Source organism: Procambarus clarkii, chromosome 59 (assembly GCF_040958095.1).
Source record: "Procambarus clarkii isolate CNS0578487 chromosome 59, FALCON_Pclarkii_2.0, whole genome shotgun sequence".
Lineage (NCBI taxonomy): Eukaryota > Metazoa > Arthropoda > Malacostraca > Decapoda > Cambaridae > Procambarus > Procambarus clarkii.
In genome coordinates, this window is record NC_091208.1 from 16837362 (window position 1) to 16857862 (window position 20501).

General features: G+C 36.3%; 2 long non-coding RNA genes across 2 annotated transcripts; one reads left to right on the plus strand and one right to left on the minus strand.

Moving 5' to 3' along the window:
* The first annotated feature begins 4463 nt into the window (after positions 1 to 4463).
* Positions 4464 to 5337, plus strand: LOC138353636 (uncharacterized). The gene is made up of 3 exons (XR_011223221.1): positions 4464 to 4640; positions 4898 to 5062; positions 5172 to 5337. It is a non-coding gene; the product is annotated as an uncharacterized lncRNA (long non-coding RNA).
* Positions 5338 to 13437: 8100 nt separating this feature from the next.
* LOC123766985 (uncharacterized) lies at positions 13438 to 14298 on the minus strand. The gene is made up of 3 exons (XR_011223222.1): positions 14135 to 14298; positions 13713 to 13877; positions 13438 to 13603 (listed from the first exon to the last, which is right to left on the minus strand). It is a non-coding gene; the product is annotated as an uncharacterized lncRNA (long non-coding RNA).
* Positions 14299 to 20501: the final 6203 nt, after the last annotated feature.

The following is a 20501-nucleotide window of genomic DNA, read 5'->3' on the forward strand; positions in this document are numbered from 1 at the left end:
TACATATATGTATTATTTGATACCATTCTTGTCTCCTGTCCAGAGAGTACATTTTGAGAGCTTTGAGACGGTCTCAATTATTTAGATTTTTTATCATTTATATGTTTGCTGTTTATGGTCTCTTTATTTCCTCTAATTCAGAGATTTCTCCTGTTCAGAAAGGGGGAGTCAGTACCGAGCAATACTCAAGATGGGACAGCACCAGTTATTTGAATAGTATTAGCATTACTGTGGGTGGGGTCTTTGAATTTTAACATTCTCATAAATCATCCCATTATTTTTCTGGCCTCCACTATATTTGCTCGGTTATGTTCACAAAGTGTGAGGTCGTCAGACGTCGTAATTCTCAGATCTCTTGCATGTTTTTTCCTTCTTAGAGTAGGTCTTATTGTATCCTGTGTTCCTTGTTTCATTTAATTTCCTCGTTTCTACCATACTTCAGCACCTGTAACTTATCATTGTTAAACATCATGTTATTTCTGTTTTTTCAATGTCTCCTACAGTGCCAATTTTCTTGTGTCTTCTGTATCATCTGTAAAGTTTCATTGTTCAAATTTCAGTTATATTTTGCTTGTATTTTCACATGTATTAATTTTATTTTTATCTCAGTTTAATTACTGAAAAAATGCCAAGAAGTTAATATGTAAACAAAAAGTGCTTATGAGATTTGCATGTCACAACTCTCATTTGCAGCTTTTGGATGGTGGTGCAAGTATGCATCCTACCTTGTTCTTGTAGTTTTATATAATTAATCTAAACTGATTCTATTTTATGTCTGGTTTTAAATAGTTTTGTACCTTTTGGGTAAATTTTACAGCAGCCCAACATCAATTTCAACCGGTAATATTGGTTCTCATGCAGTCGAATATCTGAGAGATCATTGCAACAATGGATTAAAAAATCCAAGTAAGTTTCATTATAATTAGGATTAGGTTTCTTTTATCACGGTACTATATTTTAATCATACTGCATACTTTATGATAGCCCAAATTATCATAATTTTCAGGACAGAAAAGTGTATGAAGCAGTCTTTCATGCTACATAGTATCCATTTAGCTAAGAGTATAATTAGCAAATGATTCACAAAAATATTAATTACACAATTTGATAATTGTCCCAGACAGACGTAAAGATCATTGCATCTTCGTTTTCTGATGTGTTGTTTTGTCATCCAAAGAGTGTACAATATTACCTAAAATTCCAATTTAGAATATTTATTAAGTATTACTTAGTTTGCTTTCATCTAGAGTATGCACCGCCTCTCTTGGATTGCCTACTCTCCATCCTTCACCAGACATTAAATATCTTTGCTTATACTAAGTATTTAAAGTGCAATCAATACCTGCTTGATGGGGTTCTGGGAGTTCTTTTACTCAGCAAGACTGGCAGTAGGCCAGGCTTGACTTGTGAGAGTTGGGTCCACCAGGCTGTTGCTTGGAGTGGCCCGCAGGCGCACATACCCACCACAGCCCGGTTTGTCCGGCACTCCTTTGAGAAAACTATCTAGTTTTCTCTTGAAGAAGTCCATGGTTGTTCAGGCAATATTTCTTATGCTCGCTAGGAGTATGTTGAAAAACCGCAGACCTCTGATGTTTATTCAGTACTCTCTGATTGTGTCTATGGCACCCCTGCTCTTCACTGGTTATATTCTGCATTTTCTTCCATATTGTTCACTTCAGTATGTTGTTATTTTACTGTGTAGATTTGGTACCTGGGCCTCCAGTATTTTCCATGTGTATATTATTTGGTATCTCTCTTGTCTCCTTTCTAGTGAGTACATTTGGAGAGCTTTGAGACGATCCCAATAATTTAGGTGCTTTATCGAGTCTATGCATGCTGTATATGTTCTCTGTATTCCCTCTATTTCAGCAATCTTCACCTGCTCTGAAGGGGAAAGTGAGTACTGAGCAGTATTCAAGACGGGACAACACAAGTGACTTGAAGAGCACAACCATTGTGATGGGATCCCTGGATTTGAAAGTTCTCGTAATCCATCCTCTCATTTTTCTGGCTGCCACAATATTTGCTTGGTTATGCTCCCTAAACTTTAGTTCGTCAGACATTATTATTCCCAAGTCCTTTACATGTTACTTTCCTACTATGGACAAATTTGATTGTGTCTTGTACCCTGTATTATGTTTAAGGTTCTCATTTTTACCATATCTGAGTACCTGGAATTTGTCGCTGTTAAACATCATGTTATTTTCTGCTGCCCAGTCGTAAACTTTATTAATACTTTATCTACTTGTAGTTTTTCAATATCTTCAGCAGAGGTCATTTTTCAGCTGATTTTTGTGTCATCTACCAAGGATGATCCAACGCTGTGCCTTGTATATGAGTCTATATCTGATATGAGAATAAGGGAAAGCAATGGTGCAAGGACTGTATCTTGAGGTACAGAGCTTTTAACTGTTCTTGAACTCGATTTTATATGGTTGACTGTTACTCTTTGTGTTCTTTTTGACAGAAAACTGAGTATCCAGCGTCCTATTTTACCAGTTATTTCCATTGACCTCAATTTGTGTGCTATCACTCCATGGCCAATTTTGTCGAATGCGTTTGTGAAATCCGTGTACTGTATACCACATCTGCATTCCCTTTTTCTTCTAATGCCTCAGTGATTTTGTCGTAATGGTCAAGTAGCTGTGAGAGGCATGATCTTCCCGCTGTAAATCCATGTTCGCCTGGATTGTGGAGATCATTTGTTTCCATGAAAGTAGTGACCTGACTCCTGATCAATATCTCAAATACTTTTATTATGTGGGACGTTAGTGCAACTGGTCTATAATTCTTTGCCAGTGCTTTGCTCCCTCTCTTGTGTAGAGGGGCTATGTCTGCTGCTTTAAGCGCATCTGGTATTTCCCCCGTGTCCAATCTCTTCCTACTCACTATACTGAGTGCCTGTGCTAATGTCACTTTGCATTTCTTTATAAATATTAAATTCCATGAGTCTGGACCCGGGGCTGAGTGCATGGGCATATTGTAAAATTCTCTTTCAAAATGTTCCATGCTCGTGTTGATATTGGTTATATTTACAGGGGTTTGGATATCACGCATTAAGAAGTTGTCCGGATTTTTTACTTTCATGCTGTGTATCTGAGTGCTAAACATATCCTCATACAGCTTTTTTAGGATTTCACTAATTGTAAAATTAGTGTTATGACAAATTAGAAATTTGTCATCCTCAATGTATGAACCTTCACTAATACAAATAGGTCCAATATTGGCAGTGATATTTTCTTATGATTTAGCATAAATGAAGAAATATTTTGGGTTTTCCTTAATTTATTGAATTGCTTTTTTGTCTAGTTGCCTCTCTTCAATCTGATATGAATGCTTCAGTCTCTGTTTTATTTCTACAATCTCCCTGTTTAAATTATTCCTTCTTTGTATGAAAAGTTGTCTGCTTAATTATTTCCGTAGTTTTTTGTCTTTTTTTGTAGTGTCGCCTGCGTTCTCTTTCTACGTTGGACCTCTTTCTGGCTTTCCTCAAAGGAACATGTTTCAGACAGACTTCATATGCTTCAGAAGTCTGTTTTTCTATTCTTTGTGTATGATGTTTATTACTTAGAACACATTCCCATTGAACGTTTGTAAGTTCCCCATTTATTTTTGCCCAGTCTATCCTTTTATTATTATTATTAAAATTGGATTTATTGAATAACCCTTCTCACTTGTTGTTTCTCTTAGGCCTACTATCATAATTAATGTTAGTTTTCACTTCAATGTTGTGCGAGTACGTAGTGTTTGAGACAGTAATGTCGCTGATTAGCTCATCATTGTTTGTAAATATCAGGTCCAGCGTGTTTTCGTTCCTAGTTGGTTCTGTAATCTGCTGACTGGGCGAGAATTTGTCACAGAATCTCAGTAGTTCTCTGACTACTGTAGTTTGTTATTTCCAGGTTGATTTCCTGCTATAATGTTATTTTTACCATTCTCCATTTTAAAATGGGCAGATTGAAGTCTGCAAAGAAGATAATATCTGGTACTGGGTTTGTTAAGTTATCAAGGATATTCTCTATTTTGTGGATTTGCTCAGTTAATTTCTCAACTGCAAGATACAAATCTTGCAGTTTGTATATTAAAATAATAATTAGATTTACATTTTCAACCCTGATTCCAAGTACCTCTACCACCTCATTAGTTGAGTTCAGGAGCAGTGTTCATGACAGTTCCTCTTTAATATACAGACCTACTCTTCCACCTGACCTTATTACTCTGTCACATCTATATAAATTATAATTTTGGATCCAGATTTCACTATCCATGTGGTCTTTTGTGTTGAATGATTTGCTCATTCAAATCATTCAGTCATCATTTGCTCATTTATTTGATCATTCAAATATGAATGATTTCCCATGTTGTGTGTGACTTCTGGTGAGCTTAGGTAGTTCTACATTATAATGTAATTATACTGTACTGCACAGTTTATCATAAACCATATTATCTTTATTTTTCAGTCCTGAGAAACGCTTTACAGCGATTATGTCCCTCATGTAATATTATCGTGAACATTAATCAACATGTCTGCAAGTGTGGCTATAGGCTTTTTGATGTCAAACGTATTGCTCAGCCGGAAAGCCAGGCTCAGGCAAATATCAAGAGATCAGAAAAGAAAAAACATATACCTGTTGTACATGGTAAGCTCACTTATATTTTTATTCACAATGTTTAATATGGAAATAAATAACATATAATTGATTAATTTAATTTTATTTAAAGGAAATATTTTACTCCCTTTCATATTGTTGTAAAGATTACCAACATATATTGTCAAATGAGCAATTTATGTCATCTGCATTTAAAATACAGCTTTCACACACTTCACGTATTTGTGTTGGATAATATCATTTTCCAGGTTTACATAGAATACTTTGTGTTCTTTATCTATGTTCAGATGAGTTGCATAAAAGTGTGCAAGATTTACAACACCAAAAGAAATTGAAGCAGATTGAAGAGGAGATAACAAGGCTTCGAGCAATTTATTATTCCCAAAATAACAACCCAAAAAGGCGGACAATTATGTACACTGGCACTTCGTCTAGAAAAAGCAGAGCTTTAGGTATTAGTATTATTGTCAACAGTTAAATATAATCACTAACTGCTCTTAAATGTAATTATAAATAACTTGTTATAGTAATATATTTTTTATTGTTTTTTTCTATTACTAGGCACACCATCAAATCCTTTCCCTTGCAGTCATGAAGTAATGAAGCCTCCAGTTTCTGTTGTAGACGTTATACCCCAAAATATCAATGGTATGTTATCTAATTATTTTAGAGAGATACAAATATAAATGCATTGCCATAGTAACCAAGGACTAAGTTGCAAATACAGTGTGTGTGTATATATATATATATATATATATATATATATATATATATATATATATATATATATATATATATATATATATATATATATATATATGTCGTACCTAATAGCCAGAACGCACTTCTCAGCCTACTATGCAAGGCCCGATTTGCCCAATAAGCCAAGTTTTCCTGAATTAATATATTTTTCCTAATTTTTTTCTTATGAAATGATAAAGCTACCCATTTCATTATGTATGAGGTCAATTTTTTTTTATTGGAGTTAAAATTAACGTAGATATATGACCGAACCTAACCAACCCTACCTAACCTAACCTAACCTATCTCTATCGGTTAGGTTAGGTTAGGTAGCAGAAAAAGTTTGGTTAGGTTAGGTTAGGTAGTCGAAAAAACATTAATTCATGAAAACTTGGCTTATTAGGCAAATTGGGCCATGCATAGTTGGCTGAGAAGTGCGTTCTGGCTATTAGGTACGACATATATATATATATATATATATACATATATATATATATATATATATATATATATATATATATATATATATATATATAAATATGTATATATATATATATATATATATATATATATATATATATATAAATATGTATATATATATATAAATATGTATATATATATATAAATATGTATATATATATTATATATATGTCGTACCTAGTAGTCAGAACGCACTTCTTGGCCTACTATGCAAGTACCGATTGGCCTAATAGGCCAAGTGACTTTTTATTTTCAATAAATTTGTTCCTTTTTGTTTCAATATTATTATTATATTATATTAAGAACATAAATTATTGATTTAGTTATGTTAGTTTAGATTAGGTTAAACTAAGTTAGGTTAGGTTAGGTAGGCTTGGGTAGGTTCGATCATATATCTACATTAATTTTAACTCAAATTTAAAAAAATTTAGCTCATACATAATGAAATGAATAACTTTATCATTTCATAAGAAAAACATTTGAAAAACTATTGAAATTCTGGAAAACTTGGCTTATTAGGCAAATCTGGCCTTGTATAGTAGGGCCAAGAACTCCATTCTGGCTAGCTATCTATATATATATATATATATATATATATATATATATATATATATATATATATATATATATATATATATATATATATATATAACATATATATATATATGTTTTGGGGTGTGAGTTTTCAGTTGCATATTGTCCTGGGGACCATTCAGGCTTGTTCGCATATATATATATATATATATATATATATATATATATATATATATATATATATATATATATATATATATATATATATATATATATATATATATATATTAATATATATACTCTAATTTTTTTCTTACGAAATGATAAAGCTACCCATTTCATTATGTATGAGGTCAATTTTTTTTATTGGAGTTAAAATTAACGTAGATATTTGACCGAACCTAACCAACCCTACCTAACCTAACCTAACCTATCTTTATAGGTTAGGTTAGGTTAGGTAGCCGAAAAAGTTAGGTTAGGTTAGGTAGTCGAAAAACAATTCATGAAAACTTGGCTTATAAGGCAAATTGGGCCTTGCATAGTAGGCTGAGAAGTGTGTTCTGGCTACTAGGTACGACTCACATATATATATATATATATATATATATATATATATATATATATATATATATATATATATATATAACTGAAAACTCACACCCCAGAAGTGACTCGAACCCATACTCCCAGGAGCAACGCAACTGGTATGTACAAGACGCCTTAATCCACTTGACCATCACGACCGGACATAATGAGGTGATAGCCGAGGCTATTTGAACCACCCCACCGCCGGCACTCGGATAGTAATCTTGGGCATAGCATTTTACCAAATCACCTCATTCTTTGGGGCACACGTGAGGAACACAAATGCGAACAAGCCTGAATGGTCCCCAGGACAATATGCAACTGAAAACTCACACCCCAGAAGTGACTCGAACCCATACGGATTACTATCCAAGTGCCGGCGGTGGGGTGGTTCAAATAGCCTCGGCTATCACCTCATTATGTCCGGTCGTGATGGTCAAGTGGATTAAGGCGTCTTGTACATACCAGTTGCGTTGCTCCTGGGAGTATGGGTTCGAGTCACTTCTGGGGTGTGAGTTTTCAGTTGCATATTGTCCTGGGGACCATTCAGGCTTGTTCGCATTTGTGTTCCTCACGTGTGCCCCAAAGAATGAGGTGATTTGGTAAAATGCTATGCCCAAGATTACTATCCGAGTGCCGGCGGTGGGGTGGTTCAAATAGCCTCGGCTATCACCTCATTACGTCCGGTCGTGATGGTCAAGTGGATTAAGGCGTCTTGTACATACCAGTTGCGTTGCTTCTGGGAGTATGGGTTCGAGTCACTTCTGGGGTGTGAGTTTTCAGTTGCATATGTCCTGGGGACCATTCAGGCTTGTTCGCATTTGTGTTCCTCACGTGTGCCCCAAAGAATGAGGTGATTTGGTAAAATGCTATGCCCAAGATAACTATCCGAGTGCCGGCGGTGGGGTGGTTCATATAGCCTCGGCTATCACCTCATTTTGTCCGGTCGTGATGGTCAAGTGGATTAAGGCGTCTTGTACATACCAGTTGCGTTGCTTCTGGGAGTATGGGTTCGAGTCACTTCTGGGGTGTGAGTTTTCAGTTGCATATGTCCTGGGGACCATTCAGGCTTGTTCGCATTTGTGTTCCTCACGTGTGCCCCAAAGAATGAGGTGATTTGGTAAAATGCTATGCCCAAGATAACTATCCGAGTGCCGGCGGTGGGGTGGTTCATATAGCCTCGGCTATCACCTCATTTTGTCCGGTCGTGATGGTCAAGTGGATTAAGGCGTCTTGTACATACCAGTTGCGTTGCTTCTGGGAGTATGGGTTCGAGTCACTTCTGGGGTGTGAGTTTTCAGTTGCATATGTCCTGGGGACCATTCAGGCTTGTTCGCATTTGTGTTCCTCACGTGTGCCCCAAAGAATGAGGTGATTTGGTAAAATGCTATGCCCAAGATAACTATCCGAGTGCCGGCGGTAGGGTGGTTCATATAGCCTCGGCTATCACCTCATTTTGTCCGGTCGTGATGGTCAAGTGGATTAAGGCGTCTTGTACATACCAGTTGCGTTGCTTCTGGGAGTATGGGTTCGAGTCACTTCTGGGGTGTGAGTTTTCAGTTGCATATGTCCTGGGGACCATTCAGGCTTGTTCGCATTTGTGTTCCTCACGTGTGCCCCAAAGAATGAGGTGATTTGGTAAAATGCTATGCCCAAGATAACTATCCGAGTGCCGGCGGTGGGGTGGTTCATATAGCCTCGGCTATCACCTCATTTTGTCCGGTCGTGATGGTCAAGTGGATTAAGGCGTCTTGTACATACCAGTTGCGTTGCTTCTGGGAGTATGGGTTCGAGTCACTTCTGGGGTGTGAGTTTTCAGTTGCATATGTCCTGGGGACCATTCAGGCTTGTTCGCATTTGTGTTCCTCACGTGTGCCCCAAAGAATGAGGTGATTTGGTAAAATGCTATGCCCAAGATAACTATCCGAGTGCCGGCGGTGGGGTGGTTCATATAGCCTCGGCTATCACCTCATTTTGTCCGGTCGTGATGGTCAAGTGGATTAAGGCGTCTTGTACATACCAGTTGCGTTGCTTCTGGGAGTATGGGTTCGAGTCACTTCTGGGGTGTGAGTTTTCAGTTGCATATGTCCTGGGGACCATTCAGGCTTGTTCGCATTTGTGTTCCTCACGTGTGCCCCAAAGAATGAGGTGATTTGGTAAAATGCTATGCCCAAGATAACTATCCGAGTGCCGGCGGTGGGGTGGTTCATATAGCCTCGGCTATCACCTCATTTTGTCCGGTCGTGATGGTCAAGTGGATTAAGGCGTCTTGTACATACCAGTTGCGTTGCTTCTGGGAGTATGGGTTCGAGTCACTTCTGGGGTGTGAGTTTTCAGTTGCATATGTCCTGGGGACCATTCAGGCTTGTTCGCATTTGTGTTCCTCACGTGTGCCCCAAAGAATGAGGTGATTTGGTAAAATGCTATGCCCAAGATAACTATCCGAGTGCCGGCGGTGGGGTGGTTCATATAGCCTCGGCTATCACCTCATTTTGTCCGGTCGTGATGGTCAAGTGGATTAAGGCGTCTTGTACATACCAGTTGCGTTGCTTCTGGGAGTATGGGTTCGAGTCACTTCTGGGGTGTGAGTTTTCAGTTGCATATGTCCTGGGGACCATTCAGGCTTGTTCGCATTTGTGTTCCTCACGTGTGCCCCAAAGAATGAGGTGATTTGGTAAAATGCTATGCCCAAGATAACTATCCGAGTGCCGGCGGTGGGGTGGTTCATATAGCCTCGGCTATCACCTCATTTTCTCCGGTCGTGATGGTCAAGTGGATTAAGGCGTCTTGTACATACCAGTTGCGTTGCTTCTGGGAGTATGGGTTCGAGTCACTTCTGGGGTGTGAGTTTTCAGTTGCATATGTCCTGGGGACCATTCAGGCTTGTTCGCATTTGTGTTCCTCACGTGTGCCCCAAAGAATGAGGTGATTTGGTAAAATGCTATGCCCAAGATAACTATCCGAGTGCCGGCGGTGGGGTGGTTCATATAGCCTCGGCTATCACCTCATTTTGTCCGGTCGTGATGGTCAAGTGGATTAAGGCGTCTTGTACATACCAGTTGCGTTGCTTCTGGGAGTATGGGTTCGAGTCACTTCTGGGGTGTGAGTTTTCAGTTGCATATGTCCTGGGGACCATTCAGGCTTGTTCGCATTTGTGTTCCTCACGTGTGCCCCAAAGAATGAGGTGATTTGGTAAAATGCTATGCCCAAGATAACTATCCGAGTGCCGGCGGTGGGGTGGTTCATATAGCCTCGGCTATCACCTCGTTTTGTCCGGTCGTGATGGTCAAGTGGATTAAGGCGTCTTGTACATACCAGTTGCGTTGCTTCTGGGAGTATGGGTTCGAGTCACTTCTGGGGTGTGAGTTTTCAGTTGCATATGTCCTGGGGACCATTCAGGCTTGTTCGCATTTGTGTTCCTCACGTGTGCCCCAAAGAATGAGGTGATTTGGTAAAATGCTATGCCCAAGATAACTATCCGAGTGCCGGCGGTGGGGTGGTTCATATAGCCTCGGCTATCACCTCATTTTGTCCGGTCGTGATGGTCAAGTGGATTAAGGCGTCTTGTACATACCAGTTGCGTTGCTTCTGGGAGTATGGGTTCGAGTCACTTCTGGGGTGTGAGTTTTCAGTTGCATATGTCCTGGGGACCATTCAGGCTTGTTCGCATTTGTGTTCCTCACGTGTGCCCCAAAGAATGAGGTGATTTGGTAAAATGCTATGCCCAAGATAACTATCCGAGTGCCGGCGGTGGGGTGGTTCATATAGCCTCGGCTATCACCTCATTTTGTCCGGTCGTGATGGTCAAGTGGATTAAGGCGTCTTGTACATACCAGTTGCGTTGCTTCTGGGAGTATGGGTTCGAGTCACTTCTGGGGTGTGAGTTTTCAGTTGCATATGTCCTGGGGACCATTCAGGCTTGTTCGCATTTGTGTTCCTCACGTGTGCCCCAAAGAATGAGGTGATTTGGTAAAATGCTATGCCCAAGATAACTATCCGAGTGCCGGCGGTGGGGTGGTTCATATAGCCTCGGCTATCACCTCATTTTGTCCGGTCGTGATGGTCAAGTGGATTAAGGCGTCTTGTACATACCAGTTGCGTTGCTTCTGGGAGTATGGGTTCGAGTCACTTCTGGGGTGTGAGTTTTCAGTTGCATATGTCCTGGGGACCATTCAGGCTTGTTCGCATTTGTGTTCCTCACGTGTGCCCCAAAGAATGAGGTGATTTGGTAAAATGCTATGCCCAAGATAACTATCCGAGTGCCGGCGGTGGGGTGGTTCATATAGCCTCGGCTATCACCTCATTTTGTCCGGTCGTGATGGTCAAGTGGATTAAGGCGTCTTGTACATACCAGTTGCGTTGCTTCTGGGAGTATGGGTTCGAGTCACTTCTGGGGTGTGAGTTTTCAGTTGCATATTGTCCTGGGGACCATTCAGGCTTGTTCGCATTTGTGTTCCTCACGTGTGCCCCAAAGAATGAGGTGATTTGGTAAAATGCTATGCCCAAGATTACTATCTGAGTGCCGGCGGTGGGGTGGTTCAAATAGCCTCGGCTATCACCTCATTATGTCCGGTCGTGATGGTCAAGTGGATTAAGGCGTCTTGTACATACCAGTTGCGTTGCTCCTGGGAGTATGGGTTCGAGTCACTTCTGGGGTGTGAGTTTTCAGTTATATATATATATATATATATATATATATATATATATATATATATATATATATATATATATATATATATATATATATATATATATATATATATATATATATATATATATATGTGAGTCGTACCTAGTAGCCAGAACACACTTCTCAGCCTACTATGCAAGGCCCAATTTGCCTTATAAGCCAAGTTTTCATGAATTGTTTTTCGACTACCTAACCTAACCTAACTTTTTCGGCTACCTAACCTAACCTAACCTATAAAGATAGGTTAGGTTAGGTTAGGTAGGGTTGGTTAGGTTCGGTCAAATATCTACGTTAATTTTAACTCCAATAAAAAAAATTGACCTCATACATAATGAAATGGGTAGCTTTATCATTTCGTAAGAAAAAAATTAGAGTATATATATTAATATATATATATATATATATATATATATATATATATATATATATATATATATATATATATATATATATATATATATATATATATATATATATATATATATATGCGAACAAGCCTGAATGGTCCCCAGGACAATATGCAACTGAAAACTCACACCCCAAAACATATATATATATATGTTATATATATATATATATATATATATATATATATATATATATATATATATATATATATATAGATAGCTAGCCAGAATGGAGTTCTTGGCCCTACTATACAAGGCCAGATTTGCCTAATAAGCCAAGTTTTCCAGAATTTCAATAGTTTTTCAAATGTTTTTCTTATGAAATGATAAAGTTATTCATTTCATTATGTATGAGCTAAATTTTTTTAAATTTGAGTTAAAATTAATGTAGATATATGATCGAACCTACCCAAGCCTACCTAACCTAACCTAACTTAGTTTAACCTAATCTAAACTAACATAACTAAATCAATAATTTATGTTCTTAATATAATATAATAATAATATTGAAACAAAAAGGAACAAATTTATTGAAAATAAAAAGTCACTTGGCCTATTAGGCCAATCGGTACTTGCATAGTAGGCCAAGAAGTGCGTTCTGACTACTAGGTACGACATATATATAATATATATATACATATTTATATATATATACATATTTATATATATATATATATATATATATATATATACATATTTATATATATATATATATATATATATATATATATATATATATATATATATGTATATATATATATATATATATATATGTCGTACCTAATAGCCAGAACGCACTTCTCAGCCAACTATGCATGGCCCAATTTGCCTAATAAGCCAAGTTTTCATGAATTAATGTTTTTTCGACTACCTAACCTAACCTAACCAAACTTTTTCTGCTACCTAACCTAACCTAACCGATAGAGATAGGTTAGGTTAGGTTAGGTAGGGTTGGTTAGGTTCGGTCATATATCTACGTTAATTTTAACTCCAATAAAAAAAAATTGACCTCATACATAATGAAATGGGTAGCTTTATCATTTCATAAGAAAAAAATTAGGAAAAATATATTAATTCAGGAAAACTTGGCTTATTGGGCAAATCGGGCCTTGCATAGTAGGCTGAGAAGTGCGTTCTGGCTATTAGGTACGACATATATATATATATATATATATATATATATATATATATATGTCGTACCTAGTAGCCAGAACGCACTTCTCGGCCTACTATGCAAGACCCGATTTGCCTAATAAGCCAAGTTTTCCTTAATTAATATATTTTCTCTAATTTTTTTCTTATGAAATATATATATATATATATATATATATATATATATATATATATATATATATATATATATATATATATATATATATATACACACACACTGTATTTGCAACTTAGTCCTTGGTTACTATGGCAATGCATTTATATTTGTATCTCTCTAAAATAATTAGATAACATACCATTGATATTTTGGGGTATAACGTCTACAACAGAAACTGGAGGCTTCATTACTTCATGACTGCAAGGGAAAGGATTTGATGGTGTGCCTAGTAATAGAAAAAAACAATAAAAAATATATTACTATAACAAGTTATTTATAATTACATTTAAGAGCAGTTAGTGATTATATTTAACTGTTGACAATAATACTAATACCTAAAGCTCTGCTTTTTCTAGACGAAGTGCCAGTGTACATAATTGTCCGCCTTTTTGGGTTGTTATTTTGGGAATAATAAATTGCTCGAAGCCTTGTTATCTCCTCTTCAATCTGCTTCAATTTCTTTTGGTGTTGTAAATCTTGCACACTTTTATGCAACTCATCTGAACATAGATAAAGAACACAAAGTATTCTATGTAAACCTGGAAAATGATATTATCCAACACAAATACGTGAAGTGTGTGAAAGCTGTATTTTAAATGCAGATGACATAAATTGCTCATTTGACAATATATGTTGGTAATCTTTACAACAATATGAAAGGGAGTAAAATATTTCCTTTAAATAAAATTAAATTAATCAATTATATGTTATTTATTTCCATATTAAACATTGTGAATAAAAATATAAGTGAGCTTACCATGTACAACAGGTATATGTTTTTTCTTTTCTGATCTCTTGATATTTGCCTGAGCCTGGCTTTCCGGCTGAGCAATACGTTTGACATCAAAAAGCCTATAGCCACACTTGCAGACATGTTGATTAATGTTCACGATAATATTACATGAGGGACATAATCGCTGTAAAGCGTTTCTCAGGACTGAAAAATAAAGATAATATGGTTTATGATAAACTGTGCAGTACAGTATAATTACATTATAATGTAGAACTACCTAAGCTCACCAGAAGTCACACACAACATGGGAAATCATTCATATTTGAATGATCAAATAAATGAGCAAATGATGACTGAATGATTTGAATGAGCAAATCATTCAACACAAAAGACCACATGGATAGTGAAATCTGGATCCAAAATTATAATTTATATAGATGTGACAGAGTAATAAGGTCAGGTGGAAGAGTAGGTCTGTATATTAAAGAGGAACTGTCATGAACACTGCTCCTGAACTCAACTAATGAGGTGGTAGAGGTACTTGGAATCAGGGTTGAAAATGTAAATCTAATTATTATTTTAATATACAAACTGCAAGATTTGTATCTTGCAGTTGAGAAATTAACTGAGCAAATCCACAAAATAGAGAATATCCTTGATAACTTAACAAACCCAGTACCAGATATTATCTTCTTTGCAGACTTCAATCTGCCCATTTTAAAATGGAGAATGGTAAAAATAACATTATAGCAGGAAATCAACCTGGAAATAACAAACTACAGTAGTCAGAGAACTACTGAGATTCTGTGACAAATTCTCGCCCAGTCAGCAGATTACAGAACCAACTAGGAACGAAAACACGCTGGACCTGATATTTACAAACAATGATGAGCTAATCAGCGACATTACTGTCTCAAACACTACGTACTCGCACAACATTGAAGTGAAAACTAACATTAATTATGATAGTAGGCCTAAGAGAAACAACAAGTGAGAAGGGTTATTCAATAAATCCAATTTTAATAATAATAATAAAAGGATAGACTGGGCAAAAATAAATGGGGAACTTACAAACGTTCAATGGGAATGTGTTCTAAGTAATAAACATCATACACAAAGAATAGAAAAACAGACTTCTGAAGCATATGAAGTCTGTCTGAAACATGTTCCTTTGAGGAAAGCCAGAAAGAGGTCCAACGTAGAAAGAGAACGCAGGCGACACTACAAAAAAAGACAAAAAACTACGGAAATAATTAAGCAGACAACTTTTCATACAAAGAAGGAATAATTTAAACAGGGAGATTGTAGAAATAAAACAGAGACTGAAGCATTCATATCAGATTGAAGAGAGGCAACTAGACAAAAAAGCAATTCAATAAATTAAGGAAAACCCAAAATATTTCTTCATTTATGCTAAATCATAAGAAAATATCACTGCCAATATTGGACCTATTTGTATTAGTGAAGGTTCATACATTGAGGATGACAAATTTCTAATTTGTCATAACACTAATTTTACAATTAGTGAAATCCTAAAAAAGCTGTATGAGGATATGTTTAGCACTCAGATACACAGCATGAAAGTAAAAAATCCGGACAACTTCTTAATGCGTGATATCCAAACCCCTGTAAATATAACCAATATCAACACGAGCATGGAACATTTTGAAAGAGAATTTTACAATATGCCCATGCACTCAGCCCCGGGTCCAGACTCATGGAATTTAATATTTATAAAGAAATGCAAAGTGACATTAGCACAGGCACTCAGTATAGTGAGTAGGAAGAGATTGGACACGGGGGAAATACCAGATGCGCTTAAAGCAGCAGACATAGCCCCTCTACACAAGAGAGGGAGCAAAGCACTGGCAAAGAATTATAGACCAGTTGCACTAACGTCCCACATAATAAAAGTATTTGAGATATTGATCAGGAGTCAGGTCACTACTTTCATGGAAACAAATGATCTCCACAATCCAGGCGAACATGGATTTACAGCGGGAAGATCATGCCTCTCACAGCTACTTGACCATTACGACAAAATCACTGAGGCATTAGAAGAAAAAGGGAATGCAGATGTGGTATACAGTACACGGATTTCACAAACGCATTCGACAAAATTGGCCATGGAGTGATAGCACACAAATTGAGGTCAATGGAAATAACTGGTAAAATAGGACGCTGGATACTCAGATTTCTGTCAAAAAGAACACAAAGAGTAACAGTCAACCATATAAAATCGAGTTCAAGAACAGTTAAAAGCTCTGTAATGCAACTAATTAAATGTAATGTAATTAAAAAAAATCATACCAGAGCTTCATCTCTCGTATCAGGAATGGATGAGGGCCACTAGGGTAACAACACTGCAGACCAGGCATGACAGGGCGGATCTCATAGAAACCCATAAAATACTAAATTTGGAGGATGTCAATCCGGACAGTTTTTTCAAACGGTCAGACGTAACACGAACGAGGAGCAACGGGTTCAAGCTCAAGAAACCACAATGTAGGACAGAAAATAAAAGATGCTTTCACCCATAGGGTTGTAAACCCGTGGAATCGCCTACCCGCACATGGCATAACTCTGCGTGGTATTAAAATGCTGTAGCGAGTAATCCTTATACTCGCTCCATTATCTCATTATCTTAATAGCATAACTAATTAGCACTAATTACAGAAGCTACAATCCTTTCCCCAATTACAGGTAATACTCTTCTCAGCTTGTTGGAGGGAGCTGAGGTGTAATCACCATATAAGCAAGCGATATGAGGAATGGAGGACAGTACAATTTCCCCATTCAACAATGTAGCACTCGGCGTGTACAGTTCTAATCGACCCAAGACGCTACAGCTTCGACACAGAGCAGACAGCAGACTACGACCGCATCGAGCCGCCACGCTCTCGCTCCCCGAGTTCAGACACTCACAATTTGCCATTTGCCATTATCTTAATTATTGTACATGTGCTTGGGGTTCTACTACCCAAAATCATGCATGTCCCCTAATTATGCCATACAAATCTGCTATTAGAACTTTTACCTGAATAAACATTTAGTATTCTTTATGTAAAGTAGTACTGTTAATTTAGTACTTGTGACGTGGATTGTTATGGCCCATATACAAGATCTTGCCTTTAATTATAATTTACATTATAATTTGATGATGTGGTTTGTAATATTTTCATCTATGTTATTGGTATATATGACAAAACCTCATGTAAATCAGGTAGGTAGTTAGGTGTGTGGCAGTCCGTCTAATTACCCAAAGCTTCTTAGTACAGTATACGTAAGTAATGAAACACTACGATATATTTACTCACTATATTGTTGGTGCTGAATGTAGAACATCATAAAAAAAAACTTATTTTTACTCTAAACTAACATAATTTTATAGCAAAATTGGAATCATCTAATTACCCAAAGCCACAACATTCTCTCTTTAGCGCATTTATTATGCACCCTATACCCATCTTGTGAGCCGAAGTGGAAAGAGATACAGAGGCTTATTTATTGTCATGTTCCTGCATGCCAATGTGAGAAGGAATCCACAACATTTTTATATTTACCCTCTTGCTAAGTATTCTTATATATCTTTGTCTAGCTTCCAAGACAAGCACGTTATTACATGATTGCAAACTGTTTATTGCTCGTAGTGAAGAAAGGGAGTCAGAAATAATTAAGCTGTCTACTTCAGTGTTGTCAATAATTTCGAGTGCTACCAGGCTTAGAATGTAGACTTCCTGTGTTGAACTGCGAGTTAAGTTTCGTATAATTTCGTTATAAAATATGATTATTTCAGAGTAAAAATGTGTATTTCCATGTTATACATTCAGTACCAACATTATAGTGAGTAAATATATCATATTTCTTCATTACTTACGTAATGCTAGGAAGCATCATCTCAAATGAAATAGTTTCCTGAACCTACTGGGCCGTCATATCTACACTTGAAACTTTGTACGGAGTCTGCCTCCACAACATCACTTCCTGATGCATTCCATTTGTCAACTACTGATACTAAAAAAGTTTTCTGTATCTCATTTGGGCACTCATTTTTCATGTTTACCTTTTTTTGTGTGTGTGTGTTTTTTTTGAAGGAAAGCAAAGAAATTGCACATAACTACAACTACAATTTATTTAATAAGCATTTCTAAACTAAACAAAACTTTGAGGGTAATTAATAAACATAAAAACTAATTTGAAAACAAATCTTTCTTGAGCAACATAGGGATGCAAAATTAACATGACGATGATTTGGGCAAAGAACATTTGCCAACCCAGGGGTAGAGAATACTTGTTATTTTATCTTTGCTTTGCTACTTAAAGCTACTCAAATCAAAGGGAAGAGTGTTTCTTCCATTTCTTCCTTGTCAGTCTGTGACTCAATACTGACTACACTGTTGTCACTGTCGGTCTCGGAATCCTCGGAATCTTGACTGTCTGTTTGAAATTTGTTGTACTCTACTTCCCTGTCTTCAGAAAACAGGTTAGTTGCCTCAAATAGTTTAATTTGATAGAATTTTTTCATATTTAGCAAGAGGGCCGTAAGTCCACTGGTTACATGCTGGAATGATGACTTCTTTATTGAGTATTTGCCCTGTTCCTGTAAAACAAACACACATCATTATTTCAGGCATTTTTTAAATTAAATGTTTGTTTTCCTAACAAGTGTTTCATTTAAACTTTAACCAGTAAAAGTGATAATGAAAATATATTACAATTTGTGTCTACAAAATGCTTTTACTAATTTTACTTAGCTTAGACACAAACAACAATGATTAAGCTACCTGTTAAAATAATTACCAAGTAGCTATAATGCAATAACATTTATTTCAGTGGAGTAATTAAGTTAATATTGATACCTGATACTAACTTCAATTATCCAAGAGGGTGGAGCACTTTTGTTTTGTACATCATCTAGTCTTTGTGTTATCTCTTCAAGCTCTTTTCTGTAGAAATCCAAGTAACTTTTCATTTCCAGTTGAATGACATTTTGTTCTTCCATAGTCCTGTTGTACATATGCAGCTTTTCTGCAGCATTTCTCTTTTCTTGAAGAGTATCTTAAAAAATAAAAAAAAAATATAAAGTAAATTATTTAATAAGGAACATGAACAAATCTGTCATTGTAGGATGCATGTATTATGCAACAACAATGCAATCATATGTAATCATTTTTAAGGTATCTTGTTAATATTATTATGCTAAAAATATAAATTAGGCATGGACTTCCATTTGTCCATTACCATAATGAGTAAGTTTGAATTAACATGTTAGTAGCTAACAATATTTATCCTCATTGACAAGGCCAATATGCACAGAAAAATAACCAAATATACTTACCATTATCAGTTGGTTGAGGAGTGCCATTATACCATGGAAAGTTGCCCTCTTCAGCAATGTCCACACTAAGTTTTTCTGTATTGTCTTCATTGTAGACCGCTATCAGTTCCCTCACCTTTTTCTTGTCTGCTTCAATCTTTGCACGGTATCGTGATCTCATTTTGCTTGAAACTGAAAGAAACACTTTGTTACTAGTAAATAAGATTATAGTTGATAAATTTGTTTTGTATATACTTAGTAGTGAATACCTACACAAAAGTAGCAGAACACACTACATAAATATTTGCCGAGCACTTTTTTTTTAACAAGCTTAGGTATACACAGCAATGTGCTGCTATCCTATTATGTATGAAAGACCACAGTGTAGATCAAAAACCTCACAGGACAGCCAGTCATACATGGAATCTGGAGAGAATATGAAATGTAAGCTGATCTATTAGCCTCCACTAACAAAATCGGGGTACAGCACAAGAATATCTTCCAATATTCCTGAGTGTATGAAGTAATAACAAAACTCAAAGTACATCATACCATTTGTTCTGAAGTCATTGATAACAGGGCAATCACATATATAGTGATAGACAGTATGTCCTAGCTTTTGTTCACATAGTTTACAACTGGAATGATTTCCATTGGCAGATTCATTACCTGCAGGCACCTGCCATAGATATTGATATCTCAACTTAATTTTGACAATTACCTATAATTACATAGGACAACACCTAAGTGAGATGGTATCCATACAAATCTACCTGAGAAATAAATGACATTAGATGTGTTTAGATAAAAAAAAGTAATTGTTTTCTTGAAGTATTTTACAAACACTAAAAGATTTCTGTTTGTTTTATCAGTCCCTAACTTATACATAAGCTTTAACATACCTGCTACACTGGATATGTGGGATTTCTTGGTTCTAATTGAGTCACATACTAACTCTATCCCCTTTTGAACATCATTTTGAGAAACTGATCTGTTGAGAATAGAGGATACTGTTTACTATAATGTTTACTAAATTCAAACATGTAAAGACCCTGATTAATTAAAAAAAAACAT